This window comes from Cinclus cinclus, chromosome 1 (genome assembly GCF_963662255.1).
Source record: "Cinclus cinclus chromosome 1, bCinCin1.1, whole genome shotgun sequence".
In the NCBI taxonomy this organism is placed as follows: domain Eukaryota; kingdom Metazoa; phylum Chordata; class Aves; order Passeriformes; family Cinclidae; genus Cinclus; species Cinclus cinclus.
This window is the reverse complement of record NC_085046.1, coordinates 7,518,003-7,539,810: the sequence shown is the minus strand read 5'-3', so window position 1 is coordinate 7,539,810 and position 21,808 is coordinate 7,518,003.

Here is a 21,808-nt window from a genome sequence, read left to right as displayed (position 1 = left end):
AGTCGTTGCCAGGCATGTGGTCTCTTTGTCCTTACAGGTCAAACCTGGAACTGAGTTAAGGATGCCAGGTCTCCAGATCAACACTCGGAGTCACAGCTCCCTCTCGCCCGTCTCCTGCCTGGCAGCCCGTGGCCAGGAGCTGTTCCTGGACCCCTGGCAAGGGCTCAGCCCTGTGATGGCACCAAAGCCCTGCACTGAGGTCAAAACGAGGTCTGAGGTGAGAAGTGCCCTCTCCCCTTCACACCATCACCAAAGGGAGCAAAACTGGAGCATTTTCTTCACCTCGTGGCCCTGCAGCATTTTCACCCACAACTTGTCAAAGTTGTCACATTGCAAGAACTCAACTTCAGAGCCAGCCCAGGACAAGTGGAAACAGGAGCTTCCTTTCGTCAGTGCTTTCTACTGTGTCCCCCTTGCTGGTTGTCCAGGGACACGAGTCTGTTTCCTCAGGAGGGTGTGGGAGGGAGGCTGGGCTGGGGTCTGATCTTATTGGTATCCTCCAACTTGCCAAAATCCGGGATAAAACACTGTGCTGTCCCAGCCCATCTGAGGCACAGCAGAACTAAAAAAGCCATGTCTGAGCTTTCAAGGTGGAAGAAGTCACCTGCTCTCAGGTGACGTCCTTTCAATGTCAGGACCCTGTTTTAAAGTCCCAGCTAGAAGTTGTGCTTTGTTAAGCAAAGGCAGATAAAAAGGAACTAAACCAAACCTACATAATGCAAGATTGAAAGAAAGAAAAAAAAGCACGTCAAGGTTTCATATTACTCCAAATCATCACATAAACAAACTATCATTAAAACAACATTCCTGGGAAGGTTAAGTCTCACCTGTCCTCTCCCCTGCCCCTGATTGCCAAGGCAAGGAGCTGAGGGGTTACAAATAAAACCCTAAAGGAAAGAAATTTTGACATCGATTCCAGCAATTGGGATTTCTAGTATGTCTCAAAAAAAGTGTCAAATCTGTCACTCAGTGCTTACAAGTTATCCTCTGTGAGCTCAGGCACGAGCACTTATTAAACCCGTGGCCTGGCAGAGGAAAGGTGTCTGTCTGAATTGAAATAAAGTTGATTTTCAATCAGTTGGTTTAAAACTCTCTGTCCTGGCTTAGTGAATTACTGAAAACCAGGATAAAGTGTTCAAACACAGATTCTTGTATCTTGGTGCGGGGTGCCTTGCAAATGGCTCTGGTCACTTCAGCAGACACTTGGGGCTCTGGGCTGGCTTTTTCTGGGTGCTGTAACATAGCAAAATAAGATGCTCCTGTGTTCCTCTATGTGCATATCTGTCTAGAGGAGCAGATGTGTGCTGTGTAAATGTATGTCTGTTAGATTCAATTGCGTGGGGCTGGCTTTGCTCTGCAGTGCTCAGTGCCAGGACCTGCCCTACCTTGCGCCCGTTGGGGTCCCCTCCTGCTTCTCTGCCCCAGCCCAGCACTGGCCCTATTGCCTCCCCTGCTTCCAGTGCCACAACCCCTCCTTTTCCCCATCTACACCCAGCTGAGAGGACTGGGAGCAGGAGTTAGTCTCTCTCTCTCCAGAAAATTTTCCCATTTATTTATGTTTCCCTCCTGCACAGGGAGATCCCACCAATCCCTGAAAGCTGTACAAAGTTATTTGCTTGAGCAAGCTGACAGCAGCCTCTGGGCTAAACTTTTGATCCGTCAGTTTTCTGCCACCTTCAAAAAGCACGGCTGGCTGCAGGACTGGGGATGGGACCAGCACAACTTGCCACGGGCAAGGGGAGCAGCAGAGGAGGATCTGGATCTCCATCCTCTTGCTTGGCACCAAACCCCCAGTGTCCAGGTGTGGGTGTCTCCTTCCAGGCACGAGGGGATGCACAATAAAAAGCACACAGAGGTACTGCTGCTGAAGCAAACCAGAGCTGCAGGGACTTTTTCTTCCCTCAGTGATTCTCTTGGTGTTGTGCTTCAGGAGATCACCTCCTTCTCCTGTCCCTCAGACAGGAAAAAGGTAGGAACCTGTCACCTAGTTCTGTCCAGTTTTTCTAGAGCTTGCTGGCAGTACCTGTAGCTGACTCTCCTCTTCAGTGGAAAGTATTTTTCATCATCTTTCATCATCTGATATCCTGAGGCTTTTCCACGCACTCACAGAAATTCAAAATGATTGCACTGATGCCAACATTGTTTCAACATTTACACTTCTGGGACAAATACCTTAAAAATATGTGACAGGGATAAAACTGCAGGGATGGATCCAAGCACAGAAGGAAGGAGATGGAGTGTGGAAGCTGTAAGGAAGACGGCTCCAAGTCTACCCTGGATAGCTGAAATTTCCCACCCCAACTTCTCTAAAACACATATAGATCATTGTGCTGTGAAACTTTGTTCCCTAAATAAATGGGATGAACCAGCACAGATGAAACCATGGGTACTGTACATAACAGGGGCAAAAAAAACCACATCCATCATCCAGATGATACTGAGAGGTTACTTGCTGTACCAGGGACATACAGAACATGGGTATATTCTACTCTGGACTAAACCATGTCCATCACAGACAAATCTTCTGAGTGGGATGTAGATGGAAGCCTGTACAGGGGATTCCCAGTGGTACCTATTCCTGTTTGTGAGCACCAGAGCAGCACCAGAAAGTTTTGCTGGAATGAGGCATGGGGGACAAAGACAAGGAAAGAAACTGCCTGCCACAGGATAAATGTCATCCCTGGTTCCTAGAAGAGCAGAACTTGAGTTAGCACCTTGTAGTGACCCTTGCTCATCATTTTCAGTTGAGGCTTTTAAGATAGCCCAGTTCTGAAGCTGCTTCTCAGTCTTTGTCTCTACAGACTTTCCCCATTAATATTGCAGATGTGTCTGTCTGAGAAGAAAATGAGAGCAGCAGCTCTGTCCACAGCTGGACATCCAACTCCACACTTAAGGTATGAGTAGCCTGATTGTCTGAGACATGGAGCATTCAAACTCCTCACAGGGTTTTAGAAGGAGCTCGACATATCTAACAAAAAATGAGCTTTTTCACTGTCTCACTGGAGAATTTTAAGCCAAATTTGGCTGTTCACAGCTGTGCAGGAAAATCTGTAAATCAAGAAGTTACTTCAGGCAAGATTTAAAATGCTCTAATTGCCTTTTGGATTTATGACAAAAGTACCACGAGAGACAAATGGGTTTCAGTACTCCACTAGCATAATTTAGGGAAAAATATAGCTTTCCTTCTGTAATAAGTCATTATTGCATTAGATTTAGTGTTCACACTTTCCCCATTAACATTACAGGGCATGTATAAAGTTATAGGACAAAGGGGAATGGCTTTAAACTGGAAAAGGGCAGTTTTAGATTAGATGTTGAGAGGAAATTCTTCACCATCAGGGTGGTAATGCTCTGGCACAGGTTGTCCAGAGAAGCTGTGGATGTCCCATCCCTGGAAGTGTTCAAAGCCATGTAGGATGAGGCTCTGAGCAACCTGGACTAATGGGAGGTGTCCCTGTCATGGAAGGGGGCTGGAACCAGATGATTTTTAAGGTCCCTTCCAACACAAACCCTTCTGAGGTTTCTATGAGATTAATCCCAGTTCAAGTATTTAGCTTCCTCTGCTGGGTATTTTAGTCCTCTACAATTTTTTTTTTTTTTTTGGAGTGAGTATTATAAAGTTAAGTAAGTGCCCATAAATTATGGATTAAATTTACTGGCCTCGTGTGAGATGAATTACTGGCAGATGCTCTCTACTTTAATTTCCTAAAAGCCCTGTTTTGGGGTAAAAAATGCAAAAATAAACTATGAGTCACAAATATAAACAAGCAGGAATCAGCTCTGGACACGGGAGTGCACAAAATCCTTTGCTGTGTTAACCTTGTGTCCAAAATGTGCTCAGCAAGGAACTGTGCTCTGAAAACGGGAAAGAACGAAACTGGATGTTATTCCTTTTGGAAATAAGAGGAATGGGGAGGGATTTTTACCTGTTTAGAAAGATGACCATGACATTTCTGTACAAGTTTTGATGGCTCTTCAAAAAAATCGTGTTATTGGGTGGTCTGATTTGTATTCCCTGCATTGATGTGTATTGCATTTGGCTCCAACAGCAACAGTGAAGTTGCTGGGGGATGGGTCTTTTTCTTAAAGATAATTTCTTTTTTCAAATATTCTTGAAGTGCAGCTTGTATTAAACTGGGTAATAATTAGATAGTGAAAATGCTTCTATCTAATGCTTAGATTATTACAAGTGCCTGAGGCAATTCTTCAAGGTTTATAACAGACATAGAAATCAATGTTTAATGTCAAAAGTGATCCTGGAAGGTGTTTATTGAGAGTTATTTTTTAATATAAAGTGTAAAGATTAAAAAAATGCTTTTATTCTTAGTTTTACTTGTAGTGGTGACTGGGGGAAAGGTGTGGTATCATCAGGGAGAAGTATTACCATAAAAGCTGGTGTCAAACCTTCTTTCCAGATCCTTGATCCAAAATACCAGTTAAAACCAAACCACGTCAGTGTATTTAAAGTCAATACCCCCCTGGTCGTTCTTACATTACACTGATTTCTTAGAGCTGCTATAAACCAGCACTAGACACTTTCACCAGTGAAGCTTCATTACTGAGCCCTGTAAGAATCTGCCCTTTTGAGAGAAACTTTAAGTGGATTTGGGCTTAACATCCATTAAAACATCTTGTTGTACAACATGGTATGAAGACTGTTTTCCTGCTACTAGAATAATACACTCAGGAGCATCTGGGAGAGCAAAGCTTTTTCGGCATCCTCTGCCACCCTTCACTCTGCTGTTTCACCCTTCTCTTCCACCCTCCCCTGGGTTTGAAGAGACCTTAAAGATCACCCAGTTCCAACCTCCTGCCATGGTCAGGGACGCCTTGCACTGGACCAGGTTGCTCAGAGGGCAATCATTTGGAATCACACAGATGGGAGCCAGTCACCCCAGGCTGCCTGCTCGGGGGCATGAAGTTGTCAGAGCTGCCCATTTCCCTGTAGGTACCCAGCTGACACCAAAAGGACTTGTTTCATCCCACTGTCCCTGCACAGGACCAGGATCACAAGCACACATGGAGTCACTTACACTGGAGACAGCTACAGCTAAGTGGGGTAATCCCACTTTCCAATGTCCAAACGATTTAATAGATATGAAACCCAAGAGACATTACTGAAATGAGATAAATCTGGGCAGAAATGATTGCAGCAGCGTTTGGGGAATGCAAGAACAGCATATACCCTGGCAGATAGAGGGTCGAGAGAAAGATGCAGTTCTCTGGAGAAGCCTGGGTAGGAAAAAAGTGAATGATGGCTCCACAAGTCATCAGTGCTTGCTTGGACCCAATCCTGAAAGTGCTTGAGTTGTATCTGTCTTGTAAAGGGCAGCTTTGGGTGCAGGTGACTTCCCTGGGGGCTGTAGGAGTGGCAGGGACACACTGGATCCTGGGTACTTTCCCAACACTTTCACCAGGCTGAGGAGAGACTGGGAATGGAGTTCACCCCCTCAGGGTGACTTTGCAGGGGACATTCTCACCTGTGGCATTTCCAGTTGCTGCCCAAAAACTGAGGAATCATCTGCTTGAGGAGCTTTTGAGTAGGGGCTTCACACCCTAGAAGCATCCACCTGTCTCCATGGCTGTTAGGGCAGCCTGAGGGACAGACTAGGGGGTGACATTTGCAGTGTCCATGTCCACACCTGGGCAAGGTATCCCAGCTGTCTGCTCACATCCAAGTCACATTAGCAGCCCCAGCTCAACAAGGTGAGAGAAAGGCTTTCCAGGAATGGTGGCTGTAGGTCAGGGAATGCCTTTTATTAGAGCTGAAAGAGTAGATGAGGTTGTATTAGGTCTGGAAAGGCAGAGGAGGTGCATTACACCCTCACCTTCCTTCAGATCTGAAAGGTGCAGACCCTAAAGGCTGTGTGCAATTGCCCCAAGCAATCCAATGCAGAATACTATTTCTCCCCACACACTTTGCCTCATCCAAATACTTCACTAAGGATAAGCAATAACTGCCCCTACAGCAGTGTTTTCAACACAGTGGGAAGATTTTAAGCTTTCCTCAGGACACTGAAGTCCAAAAAGTATGAGATCATGACAGTATTATCTGCCTTTTCCCAATACATTGCCATGCAGTATGCAAACAGAGCTAAATGTGATTTGGGCTCCAGATATCAGCAAGAACATACAATGGAATGAGCAGAAAACGTCTCCTGGTGGAAGACATTAGGTTAAAAGAGGAGAAAATGCTTGAGGAAGGATGGAATTGAAGATGATTATAGAAAACCCAGAAATTCATGCTGGGGGTGTAAATCTTCAGGTGTAAATCAGCACAACCTTGTGGATGCTTCTGTTTGCATTAGCCAGGGGTCTGCTCCCACGTGTTTGATCAAATGTGGCTCAGTACAGGGGAATAAGAAGTGGGAAAGAACAACTTCCTCCTCTGAGGGAGAGCTGGAATGCAAAATATGTCTAAAATAATACACTATCCAAGTAGTGTTTCAGCCTTTCCCAAAGGAAAAATACACTTCTCTACAAGGAAAAAGCCACATATCTCTCTACAGCCCCAGGAAGAGAATGAGGTCACATCTTTCACTAATGCTGAAAGAGAAGGATTTTTTTTTTTTTTTGGTTCAGCATTTCATCCCCTTCTAGTAACTTGGCATGCCTCACTGCAGTGACATCCTAGTATTTATCTTATTTTGGACTTCTTACAAAAAAAAAAATAAAAAAATCCAATTCTCCCTCAATTTAAAGGGCTAAATCCTGCATCACCAAGGCAATGCTGCTATTATGGAGGAAACGGGTTTGCCCCTTGCTTCCATCAGTGTGAGTTGGGAGCAATTCTCCCTAAGTTAAAAGGTGAAAGCTGTCCCACTGACTCTGGCTGCAGAAGGGTTTCTTGCCTGGGAATGAGGGAAAAGAAGCCAACTTCATAAACCAGGTTTTGGTCTCTTTACACAAGGACAATTTGTAATAAACCCTGTGGCTAACATGAAGTTATTGCAGATTTGCACTGGCATGAATGAGGTCAGAAACCAGCCCGGGGTGGCTGGGATAAGGCAGCACAGAGGTGTTTGAGCAGAGAAATTTGGAGTTTGACTTTCTGCAGCCCCTAAACGATCTCAGTGTGGTGACACCCTGCCTTCAATGTATTTTGGATAAAATTGATGAGCGTCATGGCTCAGGACCAGGCACACCTGACATGGAGAGAGCCACGCAGAGCTTGTTGGAGCAACCGTGTGCTAATTAGCACTGTCTGCTCAATGAATTTAGCTTCAACTGCTCACAGAGTCTCTGCAGCTAGATTGGGATTTCCTCAAATTGATTTGTAATTTGAGGTTACTCAATTAATTTCTCTTTTTTTTTTTTCCTTTTTAAATTTTTTTTCTTTTATTTTTTCTCTTTCTTAATCTCACAAGTGTTTGAGTCCTCTGATCTGCCCCTCCTTGCTTCAACAGGTGCCAGAGATCCCCAGCTGGGTGCCCTCTCCAGCATCACAGCCCTGACTTGGCCACCAGTGGGCCAAACCTCCCAAGACTCACCGTCCATTAGGAAGGAGGTTACAAATAAGCAGGATGGAGGAAATTCAACCCTTTTTTTTTTTCCTTTTCTGGGCCACACAAGCCTTGCCCAAGGCATTATTCATAGAGAAATTAGGCTGCTGCAAGATTCACTGGCGGGGTGCAGAATTTAAATAGAATTTTCTCTTGTCCCAGTTACACAAAGTCAACCTGATTGTCCCATTCCCTATGCTGGTGCAAAGTGGAAGTAATTCCAGTCCTGAGGCTGGGATTTACAGCTCACTGGAGGGACACATAGCACAGGAGGCATTGCATGGCAGCTGCTCCAGGCAGCAGCTCTCAGTCCTGGTGAGCTGGGTCATAGAATCACTGAATGGTTTGGGTTGGAACCTTAAAAATGGACTGGTTCCAACCCCCTGCCATGGTCAGGGACACCTTTCACTAGACCAGGTACCTCAAAGTCCCATCCAACCTGGCCTGGAACACTCCAGGGTGTGGACATCCACAGCTTCTCTGGGCAACCCGTGCCAGTGCCTCACCACACTGATAGTAAAATTTCTTTGTCATACCCAATCGAAACCTGTTCCTCTTTCAGTTTAAAGCCATTCCCCCTTGTTCTATCACTATCTGCACTTGTAAGAAGGTCCTCACTGTGTGAGCAGCACTTTCCTTCTGATATGAGAACCAACATGGATGCAATTCAAATTTAAATTTTTCAAGCATTTTTTGTGGCCTAGCTTTGAGTACCAGCATGTTTGGAGGCAGGGAATGCAGAAGGTGTATGAGTGAGTGCTGCAGAGCCATCACCCTGCATGGGTAATATTTTACGGTGTTCACCTCCTGCCACTACTAATATGGAGCAGCCAAAGGACCCACTTGTCTTTCCAGTCTTTCAAATCTCTCACTACTTTGAGGTTCACAGATGAGAATCATTGCTCTGTAGTGCAAGTTTTATGACAGGCAAATCTGGTTGATTCCAGGGAAGCTGTCCCAAAAATTATGTTCTTTTAGGAATGGTTTGGTTCTGGGAATGAAACTGCAGCTCCCATTCAGAGATATCTTTTGAGGCAGCTGAGCCCAGTGACATGAAGAGCTGAACCCTGCAAGCTGATGTGAATCCTTTGCTGCTGCTGCTGCTGCTGCTGCTGCTGAGCCCTGGCCACTTCTTCCAGCACTCAAAGTCAGCCATCTGCTGGGGGAATATCTGGTGCATCCTGTGTCCAATGAACTTCCCTTTCTCCTTAGGATTGTCCTCCAAAACACATCAAATACCCTGGAAATTGTGCCAGGCATTACTTGCCCACCCAAGGAGTATGGTTCATAATTTATGGACTTAAAGAACACCAACACAAACACTTCTGTAATATTATGGGATTTTCATGACAAATATGTTTGTTCTGGTTTCTGTTCAACTTTGCAGCCGGAGTGGGGAAGAGCCCAGAGCTGCTACTCTCTGCCTGTGGCTCTTCCAAGAGAGAGCTCAGACCCACAGCCAGGCTTCCCTCCTCTTGACTTGAGATTTGCAATCAGAGCAATTCCACTGACTTCAGAGAGCTGCTTCTCATTTCCAAACATATGCTTAGGAATATAATCAGGCTTACAAGTCTCCACTGACGGCAAAACCGAGTGCCAGCTTCCCTTAACAAGTAATGCAAAACACTGCTGGGGGGGCGTGAGCAGCCCGAGCCTGATACCCAAAGCTCAGCAAACCCCAAAGCGAGCACAGTCATGGCCTCCTCCTTGGAAATTAACATTTTGTGAGCAGGATTGGAAATCTGTGTGTGCTTTGGTACTGTGAGAACATGATATACCTGCAGAAAGGTGGTGTCTGCTACTGTGGCATTGCTCAGCTGCCTGTGGGATGGAGGAGGGTCTCTGCAAACCAGACTTGAGGGAGAAATAGTGCAGCCTTCACCAGCAACACCCAAAGCACAACTCATAGGACATGAGGGTTTCTCCTACCCACCCTTGAGCAGCCCATTTCAGCTCCAGGTGTCAGCAAAGGATGTCTCTGTGCTCATCCTCCCACAGGAGAAGCAGATACAGAAATAAACACCTCACACTGCTCAACATCACGGTGCTCCAGACACATCTCTGCTGATGGGAATCAAGGTGACTGTCAATAAACTGATTCATCTGCTGCCTGGCTGCTGCTGGAGCTGGAAGAAACAGTGCTCAAGCTTTTGTCAAAGCTGCAGTCACGCTGGACAGGATTTAGCCCAGTGTCTCCAAATTGGGCTCTCTGTGTGAGTGAAGCAGAGGTGAGGTTAGCAGAGACTGCTGCCACTGGGAGGGTGTCTGGGACACTCATGTGGTGATGGTAGATGCCACCAAAAGCCTGCAATGGACCAATGCTCTTCTGCACCAGCAGCTGGAGGTCAAAGAGGGCTTCATATGCACAACACAGAGCCCAGGCTCGTGTAGCTGCTCACTTCCAGAATTTGTAGATCCAGTCTTCTGCCAGTTGTCCCCCTCTCTGTGTTGTTCCTCAGAAGACTGTTCTGACCATTTCTTACCTTTCTGACCATTTCTCCCTCTAATGCCTGGCCACTGTTCCCAGCCTCCCTGGTGGCGCCCAGCTTCAGAACAAAAACTAGTTTCCATCTTATTCAAAATTCACAAAAAACCCCACGGAAATGTTAAATCATCCACGCGTACCTTGGGAGCAATGAAGTGGTTCTGCCCTGTGCAAAGCCTCAAGGAAAAATTCAAACCATCCAGGACCATTGATGGTGGGTGGACATTCATTCAGCTGAGGCTCTCTGAGGTGTGTGCAGCACTAAATGCAGCACAGCACCACACAAAACCCGTGGCTGAGCTGCCAAACTCCATGCCAGCTCCCTGGATAGCTGCTCCCTGGCTGTACTGGCACCATGCACCCCACCTGCACGAGGCCAAGCACATCAGCACCTCCAAAAGCACCAGGACTGGCAGCTCCAGGTTGGACTGGGTGACCGGACATCCCACCACTGCCTTGGGACACCCGGTGGCCCCAGGCCCACCTGGCCCTACTGTACATCCCTCCCTGTGTCCCTCTCTGCCCCTCTTCTCTGCAGAGGAAAATGGAACTTGCCTTTTGTCTGGCAGGGGTCAGACAGAGCCGGTTTGTTCGATAAAGCTTTAACGCTTTGTGAACACGTAGAAAAGCTCAACCCGGGGCCCTTTGACAATCTCCATTGTTTTGCTGCTAAAAAAAAAAAAAAAAACAAAAAAAAAGAGGAAAAAAAAAAGGAAGAAAAAAAATAGAAAGGCTGGTTCGATTTAAAACACCAAGTTCATGGCATTTCAAAGAGAAATGATACACAGTGTATGGATTTGTGTGATACGGGGAGATAAAGCTAGGAATAAAATGCCAGGCAGGAGCATTACAAATGCTGCTCTCGGGGGTGAGCCTGGTATTTTGCCATCTGATTATTTTAAGTGGTTTCCGTCTCTGCTGCAAAATCTCTGGCATTAGTTTCACATCCCAACTCAGTGTTTGGGGCAAAGTCTGGGAAAGGAAAAGGTGTCAAAAAAGATGAGAGAATAAGTGATACTTTTGCCCTAATGTCTATCGTGCCTGAGAAATGGCACGTAGATGTATGTATGGTTAGCTTCAGCCACACTGGGGTTCATTGTCTGCAAAATTCATAAGCCACGTAATGCATCAGTTGCCAAGCAAAGCTGGGATATGGGAACCCTCCCTGCAGTTTATCTAAAGACTAAAATAAAATAAAAATAAAAACAATAAAAAAGGACTCCTGAAAGAAACATATGAACTGGCGGGGAGGTCAGTTGATTGAATATTTCATTTATTGAACGTGCGGTTGCCAAAATAAATAACTCGGGCGGGAAAGCAGTAGTCAGGAAATTGAATGTGTTTTTTTTTGTCTCTGGCGAAGTTTCCCTTGAGTGATTTCCTTTGGAGGCTGCTGCTGCCCGCGGAGCGCATCCCGCTCCTCCGGCTCCGGCGGCAGCCCAGGCACCGGCGGCGTGCTCCTCCCAGCCAGTCTTCACCAGGAGAACAAAAATGTGTCGTTTCACTGTCCTTATAATGCACAGAGGAAAATAGGATTAGGTCCAAATAGCAGCAAGGTAAGTAGGATTAATGGCTGGCTTAAATAAACTCTGCCGTTCCTTACAAGGCTGCTGCATATTGTTTCCGCCTGGCTGTGCTGCGTGCGAGGCAGCGCGATGCTGTGCCTGCGAGGTGCACGTGGAGATAAGGTTGGGGGGACACTGGGAATTTAGACCACTTTGCGGAATTTTTTCCCTTTTATTTTTAATAAGAAACCCGACTTTTGCCGTCGTGGGACGAGGGCCCCCCCCTCCCCACCCCCCCCGCTCCCGTGGGAGAGAGGGAACAGAAGATTGGAAGGGTAAAGGGTTGAAAGGATGGAGACATGGAAGGATGGAGGGATAGGGAGAAGGAGGGATGGAAGGATGGAGGGACGAAGGGATGCAATCTTTGTGAACACCTCTTGCCCCCTGGCGTCCCCTCGCTGCAAGGACAGCCGGGGCAGGGGATGCTGGGGAGAGCGGGGAGGGGACCGGCGACACCGGGGAGGGGACCGGCGACACCGGGGGACATCGTCACGGGCCGCCTCTATCTCTCATCGCCTCTTTCCCCGAAACCTCAACCAACAAATCCAGCCAAACCGACACAAGAGACACCCCCGGGCAAAACTTGTTTCTCCCTCCCCAAAACACCTAAAAATAAAGATCCTGCCCAGTTCTTCAAAGGCAGTTTGAAGGGCAGGAAAAAAAAAATAAAAATAAGGGAAGTGCAAAAAATGTAAAGCGTTGGTTGCTAGGAAGGGAATGTGGTGGCTTTTTTGGCATTTCTATCCTCTTTTGCACAGTCTCAGTTTCAGTTGACAGACCAGGAGTTATGTGATTGCCTCCATTAAATCTGTTTCTCATTGCAGGATGACAGGATTTTAAGAAAGGTTCCTAATGACCGATACAGGTTGGCATCGCAGCCGAATTTTGTAATTAAACGTTACTGAACAGCGGCAGTAGCTGGGGATAAATATCAAGGCTCTTTTTTTTTTCCTTCTACTTTTTTTTCTCGATTTTCGGAGGAGAGTTTGGATATGTCACATGGAAATTGCAACTGCCAAAACAATCTACCAGGAGCACATCAATAAAAATAACTTACATGTACTTCCCCAGCGAGCCAAAGAAATGACACTTAGTGGCTGTCGATGCTGAGGATTTCCCAAATCCCCCAAAAAGCTGCAATTACCAACGGCCCCGGCAAATATCCCGTCCCACTGCGGCAGGACCCGGCGCGCCCGGTGCAGCCTGCGCTCGTTAAATTGAATTTTACCGAGAAATGATGCCCGGTTGGCAAATTGACAGTGGGGAAATAAAAGAGGGGAAAGGAGAAGGATAAATGCGAGTGTTTTCGTGTGCGGGGGGAGAAGTGTCAGGGCAGGAGAGCTGTGGTGACAGTCAGATGCGGGCACTGCAATGGGATGCTCGGGAGGGTGGTGGTGGTGGTGTGGGGGTGCCAAACCCTGTCCTGTGACCCAAACCCGCCGTGCTCTGCCGAGATGGGACCAAATCCAGTCAGACAACTTGCCTGGCGTTTGTCTTCCCGTTTCTCTTTTGACTTTCTGACTTTCTTGCTTTTTCTTTTTGACTCTCTTCCCTTCCCCTTCCCCTTCCCCTTCCCCTTCCCCTTCCCCTTCCCCTTCCCCTTCCCCTTCACCTTCCCCTTCCCCTTCCCCTTTCCTTGCCCCCATCCCCTCTGGAATTCCGCGGTGTCCCCGTTCCCTGCTCACCCAGGAGTTTCTCTCCCGGTTCTCTCCGCCGGTGGCCCCGGTGATGCCGGGACTCGCCACCCCCGGCACATCCTCGCCCCCTGCGCACACGCGTCCCCTCCGTGCCTCGCCCCGGGATCGCCCCAAAACCTCTATTAATTTATTTAAAAGCGCATTAAACCATCTCCCGCGGCCGGGCGAGCGCGGGGCCGGGTTCATCCATATGCATGCGGAAAGTTTCGCGGCGGCAGCAGCCGGGGGGGTGCAAATTGCGAAGTTAAATATTTGTTTTTAATTTTCTGGCTCAAAAATTTTAACTAAGAGGCAGGATTCATGCGGTTCTAATGCGCTTGCATAAATGGCTTTGTTATTACTGCTTTCCTGCTAAAACAACATTTGCTGCTCGTCCTGACACGCGGTGTTTGGAATTCGGGCAGGATCTGCCAGCTCCGATGGAAAAACCGAGCGGAGACACCGGGGCCGGGGCCGCCGCACAGCCCGCCCGCGCCCGGGCAGAATTAACCCATCCCGGCCCTCCGATTAGCTTTTAATTAGATTTCCTGATTATACACGTGTTTAAAGGACAAGATTGCGTGTTTATGGAGGGAGATTTCCTCAAGAGTCTATTTGATTAAATGTATTTACAATAACTCCTGTAGTTAAACACTGTCACATTTTAGGGGACGTTTTAATGGAAGTGTGAATTTAAGACGGGAAAAAGTTGCAGAGAATGGAGCGCTCCAGCCTGCCCCGAGGCTTGGATTTTAATTTTTATTTTATTTTATTTTATTTTATTTTATTTTATTTTATTTTATTTTATTTCAATTTTTTCAAGTTTATTTTTAATTCTTTTAAAACTTTATTTCTTACCTTCTTTTACCTTCTTTCATTTTCATCAGTCATTACAAACAATAAACCACGGAACCCGGGGCCGGTGTTCCTACAGCCACACAAAAGGGTTTTTGTAAAGGGATCCCCTCGGACAGGAGCCCCCAGACCCTGCGGAACCCCAGGGTGCGCGGGAGAGCTGGGGGAGCCCCCCGGGTTGGGGGTGCTGCTCCTCAGGGCACAAACACCTCTTCTGCGCAGCAAGAGAGGCTTTAATTCTTTTTTTTTTTTTTAATATAATTTTTTTTTTTTTTTTTGAGCGGAGCGGAGCGGTGAGCAGGGACCGGGGCTCACTGCCTGCCCCGTCCATGCGGAGCCGGGCAGCGGGACCCCGCCTGCAGCACCACTCTGCCCTGGAATACACACGCCCTTCCTCCTCCTCCTCCTCCTCCTCCTCCTCCTCCTCCTCCTCCTCCTCCTCCTCCTCCTCCTCCTCCTCCTCCTCCTCCTCCTCCTCCTCCTCCTCCTCCTCCTCCTCCTCCTCCTCCTCCTCCTCCTCCTCCTCCTCCTCCTCCTCCTCCTCCTCCTCCTCCTCCTCCTCCTCCTCCTCCTCCTCCTCCTCCTCCTCCTCCTCCTCCTCCTCCTCCTCCTCCTCCTCCTCCTCCTCCTCCTCCTCCTCCTCCTCCTCCTCCTCCTCCTCCTCCTCCTCCTCCTCCTCCTCCTCCTCCTCCTCCTCCTCCTCCTGCCCTCGGGATCCCGTAGCTCCTCAGCCCTCGGCCGGCTGAGTCAGGTCCTGCCGGGGGCAGAGAAACCACTCTGAATTCCCACCCCCTGACACTCTGCTCACTCTGCTGTGACATCCCAAACGCGCTGTGACATCCCATCATTTAGGTTTTTTTTTTTTTTTTTTTTGTAATTTCCCCTTTAGGTGCATAATTTCATCATGGAGAAGACTTTTTACCTTTTTTTTTTTTTTTTTTAGATAAGGAATGCTCCATCTGAGAACACATCTCTCTTTTTGTCTTGCTTATTAGATATGATTTAACATAAAACGCCTGTTATAATTACTGATTATACAAGGGATCCCTTGTTTTTGCAAGCTACTAACAGGATTAGCTAACAAGTGCTAGATTTCAAATTAACCATAAACATTATTCTGGAATTCATTTCGTTGCACTGGAGAGAAGGGGAGGTGAGGATTTGGGGATGAGGGCAGGGAGTGGTTCTGGGAGCCTTTTGCCCAGAATCGCTTTCCTCTTGCCCAAGCTGTCCACACTGCAGCAGCACTGCCCTTGTAAAGCCTATGACGGCATTATTTTAATTATAAAAAAATACTAAGAAAAACCAAATGGAAAAAAAAAATCCATTCCAAAGTGTTGTCTTGGGAAGGTTGGAGTACCCTGATCCATCCTGGGGCAGAGCAGCAGCTCAGCCTCCTGCCCGCTGCCTTCTCCCTGCCACAGGAAATGGAGGGCTATAAAAAACCTATTACAGATGAGTTAATTAATGGTAATTGGAAAAGGGACCTCCCCTACGTAAAATTGTCTTTCGCCACAAAATAGCATTTAAAAATAATCTGAGGAAAAAAAATACCACACAAAAACCTCAATACCATAATGAAGCTTTTGAGTAAAAGACCTCAAGCTTTCACTGCCGAGGGAAGTTCCCCCAGCTCCGGTCTCCCTGCTGCCAAAGCCCTGCGGGGTTTGTGCTCCCATGCTCTGCCATGAACTCTGCCTGCCCGACCACTCCTGGCTGGAGCCCCGGCTTCCTTCCACATGGAAAACAGCTTTTCCTGGGAAAGGGGGACCTGCAGGGGCTCAGCCCCAAGCACAGGCTCCTGGGACACCGCTCCAGGGCAGGGGTCCCTCTCCTTCCTGCCAGAGCCACTGCTCCTCTCTGCTTTCCATCCTTCCACCAGAGCTTCAACTCCTTAGGCCTGGCGGAAAGTAAATCCTTTTAATGAGTCAAATAATTTTGGACACAAGAAATTTTTCCCCCTCTGCTTTGTAATTAGAGCTGGCCGTGTGTCTAAAATGATCTGCTTTCCAGAGGGAAACAATAATTGAATTGTTGGGTGTCTCCCGAGCTTTGCAGGGCTCCGGGAAGGCTGCGAGGGAAGCTGAGCCACTCTCTTGTTAGTGCCTGCAATGAGAGCGAGACACCCTAGAATTCAATTACGCGGCTCCTCCAGGAACCGTTATAATTATAACGTCAAGTTGTTTTTTAAAATTTCATAATTATGCTTTAGGATCCTTTCGTGGATGTTTGGGAATGTGCCTGCCCAGCCCCAGCCCCAGCTCTGCCCCCCCTTCCTCCTTTGCTTCAGCCTCTTTTTTGTCCATGCTTCAGTGGCATTCCTCTCCCCCTGCACCCAAAGGTGCCCGGGGTGCTGTCCCTCTTCATCCCTGACCTGGCACCCACGCAGCCCTCCTCTGCTCCCTGTCACCAGACAGCCCTCCCGAGTGCCAGGGCCATGCCACATGCTGTCAGGGGGCTGGTGGCACATCCCTGTGCCACGTTTCCTGCCTGCAAAACTGATTTCCATGCACTGGTATTCCAGAAGAACATCAGGGAGAAGCAGATTGGTGTAACCAGTTACAGAAAGTTTTGTGTTCAGCTCATGAAGGGACAGGTATCCAAGGTCCTCCCTTCAGTGGCACCAAAGGGGTGAGATTTGGGGCATGCCAGGTGGTGCTGGGGACCTTAGGAGAGGGGTGCCACATAAGAGCTCTGCCTGTGCTCAGGTTGGCATTTCACCCACACCAATGAAAACGTAAAGTACTGAAAAACTTTCCCATTCCTTTTGCAGGTGGAAATTAAAAGCTTGGAAGGGCTTGACACACCACTAGCAATGCCGTGCAAGCTTGGCCTGGGAGCAGCATTATGTTTGGAGGGTGGTTGAGTTACTTTTAAGCTCTATTTAGAAAAGTGGCTCAGACTTCCACACTCCTGCTGAAATGAGAGAGCTGTGAACCTGTCCTGCTGTCCTTCCTGTCCTGAACCTGGTTCAGTGCTGTGTCTCTCTCTGGCCCTCAGCATGCCTCTGTTGCAGACCCACTGTGTCCTGCTGGACACATACACTGGGAAGTGGCTACCCAGGACTAATCTGTGCAGAAACCAGCCCTGGGCTGCCAGATACTCTGCTGGATGGAGATCTGGCTGCACAGTGCTGTTTGAGGTGTTAAGTGAAAGAGATCCTTCTCCAAGACAAGAGACTGAGAACTTGAAGAATGGCAGAAGAGCAAGAAGACCAAATGGAAGGAGTGGAAGAATCATGACCATTATGAGCTGCTTCTGTGAGGAGACAGTGAGCAGGAAATACGGTGAGCAGAAAAGCTAAACCCAGTCAGACTCAGTGCACAGGTATTGCAGCACAATCTGTTTTCCAGGTGTGTGCTGAAATCCCAGCATCCTACTGTTAGAAAGATCTGTGGTATCCTGGTTTGGGTCTCCTTACCAAAGCCGAATGAGACCCAAGAATGTTCCAGAGTTTCATCCAGCTCAGTTTCCAGAGTCAAATTGTGAAAAGGGTCTGACTGACTGTGGTGCAGGCTTATTTTGCAGAGCCCCTTGCCAAGGACAAGGTATCCTTGGGGGCTTGCACAGAGGACTCCACCGTGTGTGTTGGCCATGTCATTTTTCTGTAGAGAGAGAAATTGCCCAAGTCTCTAGCTCCCTAACAAAGCAAAGCACAGCAGGAACAAGCAGCAGTAGGTCTGGTGGTCCCCCCCTCCTGCCCCACAGCAATTGCCAGGAAAGCCTGACAGCCTCAGGCAGAAATTTGGTTTATCAAATGAGTCCTGGTAAGCACCCAGCAGCACCAAGACAGATGCCACCAGAATAATCTTATTTTGATAGTGCATCTTGCACTTGGCTGCCAGAAACAGCTTCTGAGCTTGGACCCAGGTCCTGAGGAGGATGGTACACATCACTGCCCTTGTGGACACACATTGCTGTCTGGCTAAGGAGCAGAAGATGAAGGGCTTGTCTTGATATTTGCAGGTCAGGGTCCCCTGTAACAGTTGTGGCACTGGGACAGGAGAGCAGGGAGGAATACACAATGACTGTGCTGATTTCAGACTGGGAATAGATTCGCTTTTCATTCTCTCAGACAAGCAATTAGAGCTGTCTCCCCAAGCAGTTCCCACCCAGCAAGGAGTTCCAAAATATGAAAATTCTTCCCTTTCATATTATTTTCCAGATGTTCAGTCTTCGCTTCCCTTTATTAATGCTTCTTTTGCCAGGGTGATTCATTTAACAATTAGCTTAGGCATAGGGTGTAGCAGCTGTTACAGATATTACCTGTGCCTCTAAGGCAAAGCTTCTTATTGTTGATTTTTATCCATCTCTCCTTTCCTTCTAGGTCTTTAATAACCTGTAAGAATATCTTTAAATTAGTGGGAAGCTCTGATTCCTCAACCGGGTCAACAGATGGCTCACTTGGACCTACCTTCAATTAACCAGGTGGAACTTACCCAAGGTGCAGGCAGACAAATGCAGCTGTTCTTTCCCCAAATCCCACTGCAGATCTGATGGGAAAGACATACTCACCAGCTCCTGTGTGAGCCTACTTGTTCTATTGACGTCACAACTTTGCATTCAGACTTCTAACACCTGGCTGCACCTTCCAGGAGAGTTATCCTTCCCAAGACAATGAGTTGTGGGTGGGATGATGCTGAGGTAACTGTGCATTGCTGGCTTCATGGTCTATTTCCAATGTTTGACTGCTGGGAAAACCCCCAAACCCCTAGTTTTTCTCATTATAAGCACTGATGTTCAGACTTTGGTTCACATATTCAGGGACATTGAAGGTGGGGTTCAAATCTTGAGCCTCCTGCTGTTTTGGTTTGGAAGGAAAAAGCCTCAAGTTGAGCCAGGGAAAGTTTAGATTGGATATAAGGAAAAGTTTCTTCTTAAGTGTTTTCAAGTAGTGGAACAGGCTGCCCAGGGCAGCGGCAGAGTCACCATCCCTGGAGGTGTCTATGAGATGTGTAGATGAGGCACTTAGGGACATGATTTAAGTGATGGACTTGGCAGTGCTGGGTTACCAGTGGGACTTGATGACCTTAGATTCTGAGATGTCTCACATCCTCTCTGTGGTCCTCAGCTGCCAGTTTTGGAGGCTATAAGTCTCCTGTGCCAAATCCACCAGCCTATGGGGTGCCTACAATTATGGGAATGTTTATCCTTTGCAGCTGAGCTCCAACAAGAGAATCACGAGTCCCCAGGTTGTACCTTCAACCTGTGTTCAGTACAGACTCATTTGTACTGTGGTAGGACTCTCATCCCAGAAGCACCACAAAGCTGTGGGAGTAAAGGTGAAGTAAAAGCTAAACAGTGGCAGCAGGATCTGTCCAGGTGATACCAAGTGTTTTCTTTGCATGCAAAGACATAAAACTTGCTAAAATTCTGAGTAAAATTATCAGGATTGGTTATGCTGTTAGACACCATTACTATCATCTTCCATTGAGCTGGTAACTCAGGTGCTTACTACTGAGTGTGGCCCTTTTGCTGATGTTTTTATTCACTCTTACTCAACTGTTCCAAAACAACTGTAAGCAAGGTGCTTGGATGGTGAGCTGTGGGAGGTTTGGTAGGAGGATTATTCATGTCTGACCTCCAGCCCTTAGCAGTGACAGTCTCTGCTGCTTTGCTATGGCTGGGAGCAGAACTCCAAACCTGGACCTGCTCCTGATGCTTGGCACATCTCCAGTCCCACTGACTTCACCTGTGCTACACCTCAGGTCAGCTGTGTTTGAATCCTTTCTGGGGTGAGGACGTCACTAACTGCACTGTCTGCGTGTTTCAGCCAAGCAAGGAAAAATGTTTAAGCCATAGGTTGCAAAGAATTTCCCTGCTGTAGGGCTCTGCATGGAAATAAATCAGCTCTGCTTGTCTGGACAAGGTCTCTACTGAACAAAAGACCCCCTGGAGTTTTGATTTTTGCCCTGTTTATTTTGCTGGAGCTGGGTGTGTCAGCAGGGTACGTGTTCCTGGGGATTTTTCCTTAGCCCAAGCTCTGTACCTCCAGAGATTTCTGGATATGCTGTCTGATTCTTGAAGGGCAAAATTTGGAGTGGGCTTGATCAATGCTGGCAGGGATGTGTTGCACCCTCTTCCCACATCAGTTCCTGTCACATCTTCCAGCAGCCCAGGAGCAGCAGATTTCCTGGAGAAATAGGGGCTGGTTGCTCATCCCTGCAGCACAGCTCCACACAGCCCAGGCTCTATGCTACAGGGTCCTGGTGCAAGAGCTCAGCTGCACAGACCCCTCCAGCAGGACCCTCCAGCCTGGGCTGTCAGCTGCACCCCAGGAGTGATCAGGGATCACAGACAGCATCTCCTGCTTTTGGATGACATCTGTTCAAATGATATCTAGCCTTAAACTCAACAGCAGCTGGTGTTTTGGACACAGCAGCAGCACAAGAGCTACTGGCATTAAAATCTGAGTGATGGCTTGTAGGATCCAGAGTTAACACAGCCTTAGGTATCCCATCTCCAGGTGCTGCTGTTTGAAACCCCAGCAGCCTCCAGGACCACATGACAGTGACACAGCTGGCACTGCAACTCTGCTCTTCTGAGCCAGGGCAGGTGAAAAAACTTGGGGTTTGTTTGGGGTGTTTTGTTGTTTTGTTTTAAATACGAAACTTCATCTTCCTAAACGCAATTGTCAGAACAAGGCAGAGATTCTGCAGAACAACACAGCTCCTTTCTTGCTCCCTCAGATGCTGAGATGGGGGATGCTGGTCCTTCCAGCAGGCTGACTTTTTATTGCAGAAAGAGTTTCTGACAGAAACAGGAAAATAAATCCTTAAACAAGCTCTGAGTAATACCTGAGAATGAAAAGGTGCAGACAGTGCAGCATGCAGACTGCAGATCCAGTACAGGCACCTGCTGCCTTTCAAGCCCCTATTGGGGTGGCAAAGAGGAAGATGAGTCTGAAAGGTGATGAAGCCCAGTATAAAGCCTAGAGGAGGTTTTTTAAACCACAAAGGACAGGAACGAAGAAGAAAGTTATTACCCTGGGCCAGAAAATAAAAGATCGATGAGTGTGGTACATAAGCAAGGTGATACTTACCAAAAGTTGTCAGAATTTTTTTTAAACCCTTTTTTTTGGCCAAAAAAGGCCAATTTACCAAAACAAAAGGTAATTCCTAAACCAACACATTCTTACATATATCTGCAACATTAAAAACAACCAGCTGGAACTATAGGAAATTGAAATTGCTCATTTCATTTTTATGAAAAAGAATAGTTTAGGTTTTAGAAGAGGTGAAGCATTGCAGTCAGACAACTTTTAAAAGGTCAGAATCAAACCAGTGCATGTCAAGGTGGTAAGAAGTGTTCCAGCTGATCCAAACTTCGTGCTTGGTGATTTTATCTAGCACAGGTTGCTCAGAGAAGCTGTGAATGCCCTATCCCTGGCAATGTTCAAGGCCAGGTTGGATGAGGCTTGGAGCAACCTGGGCTAGTGGGTGTCTCTGCTCACGGCAGGGGTTCTAGAACCATGTGGTGCCCTTAAGGTCCCACCCTGAACATTTCTATGATTCTATGATCTCTCCAGTACCATGGAACTCCAAATGCAGCCAGAACAGCCAGCAGACCTCCTGTCCTGAAGAACTCCATGGTCACACGTGAACAATTTACATTTTCCCAGGAGCATCTCAGTGAGCTTTTCTGTCACAGGCCCATATTGGATGGGATCTCGACTCACTGCTGAGTCCAGGTTAACTTATTTTAATTGTTTGGCCCCTACTCTAA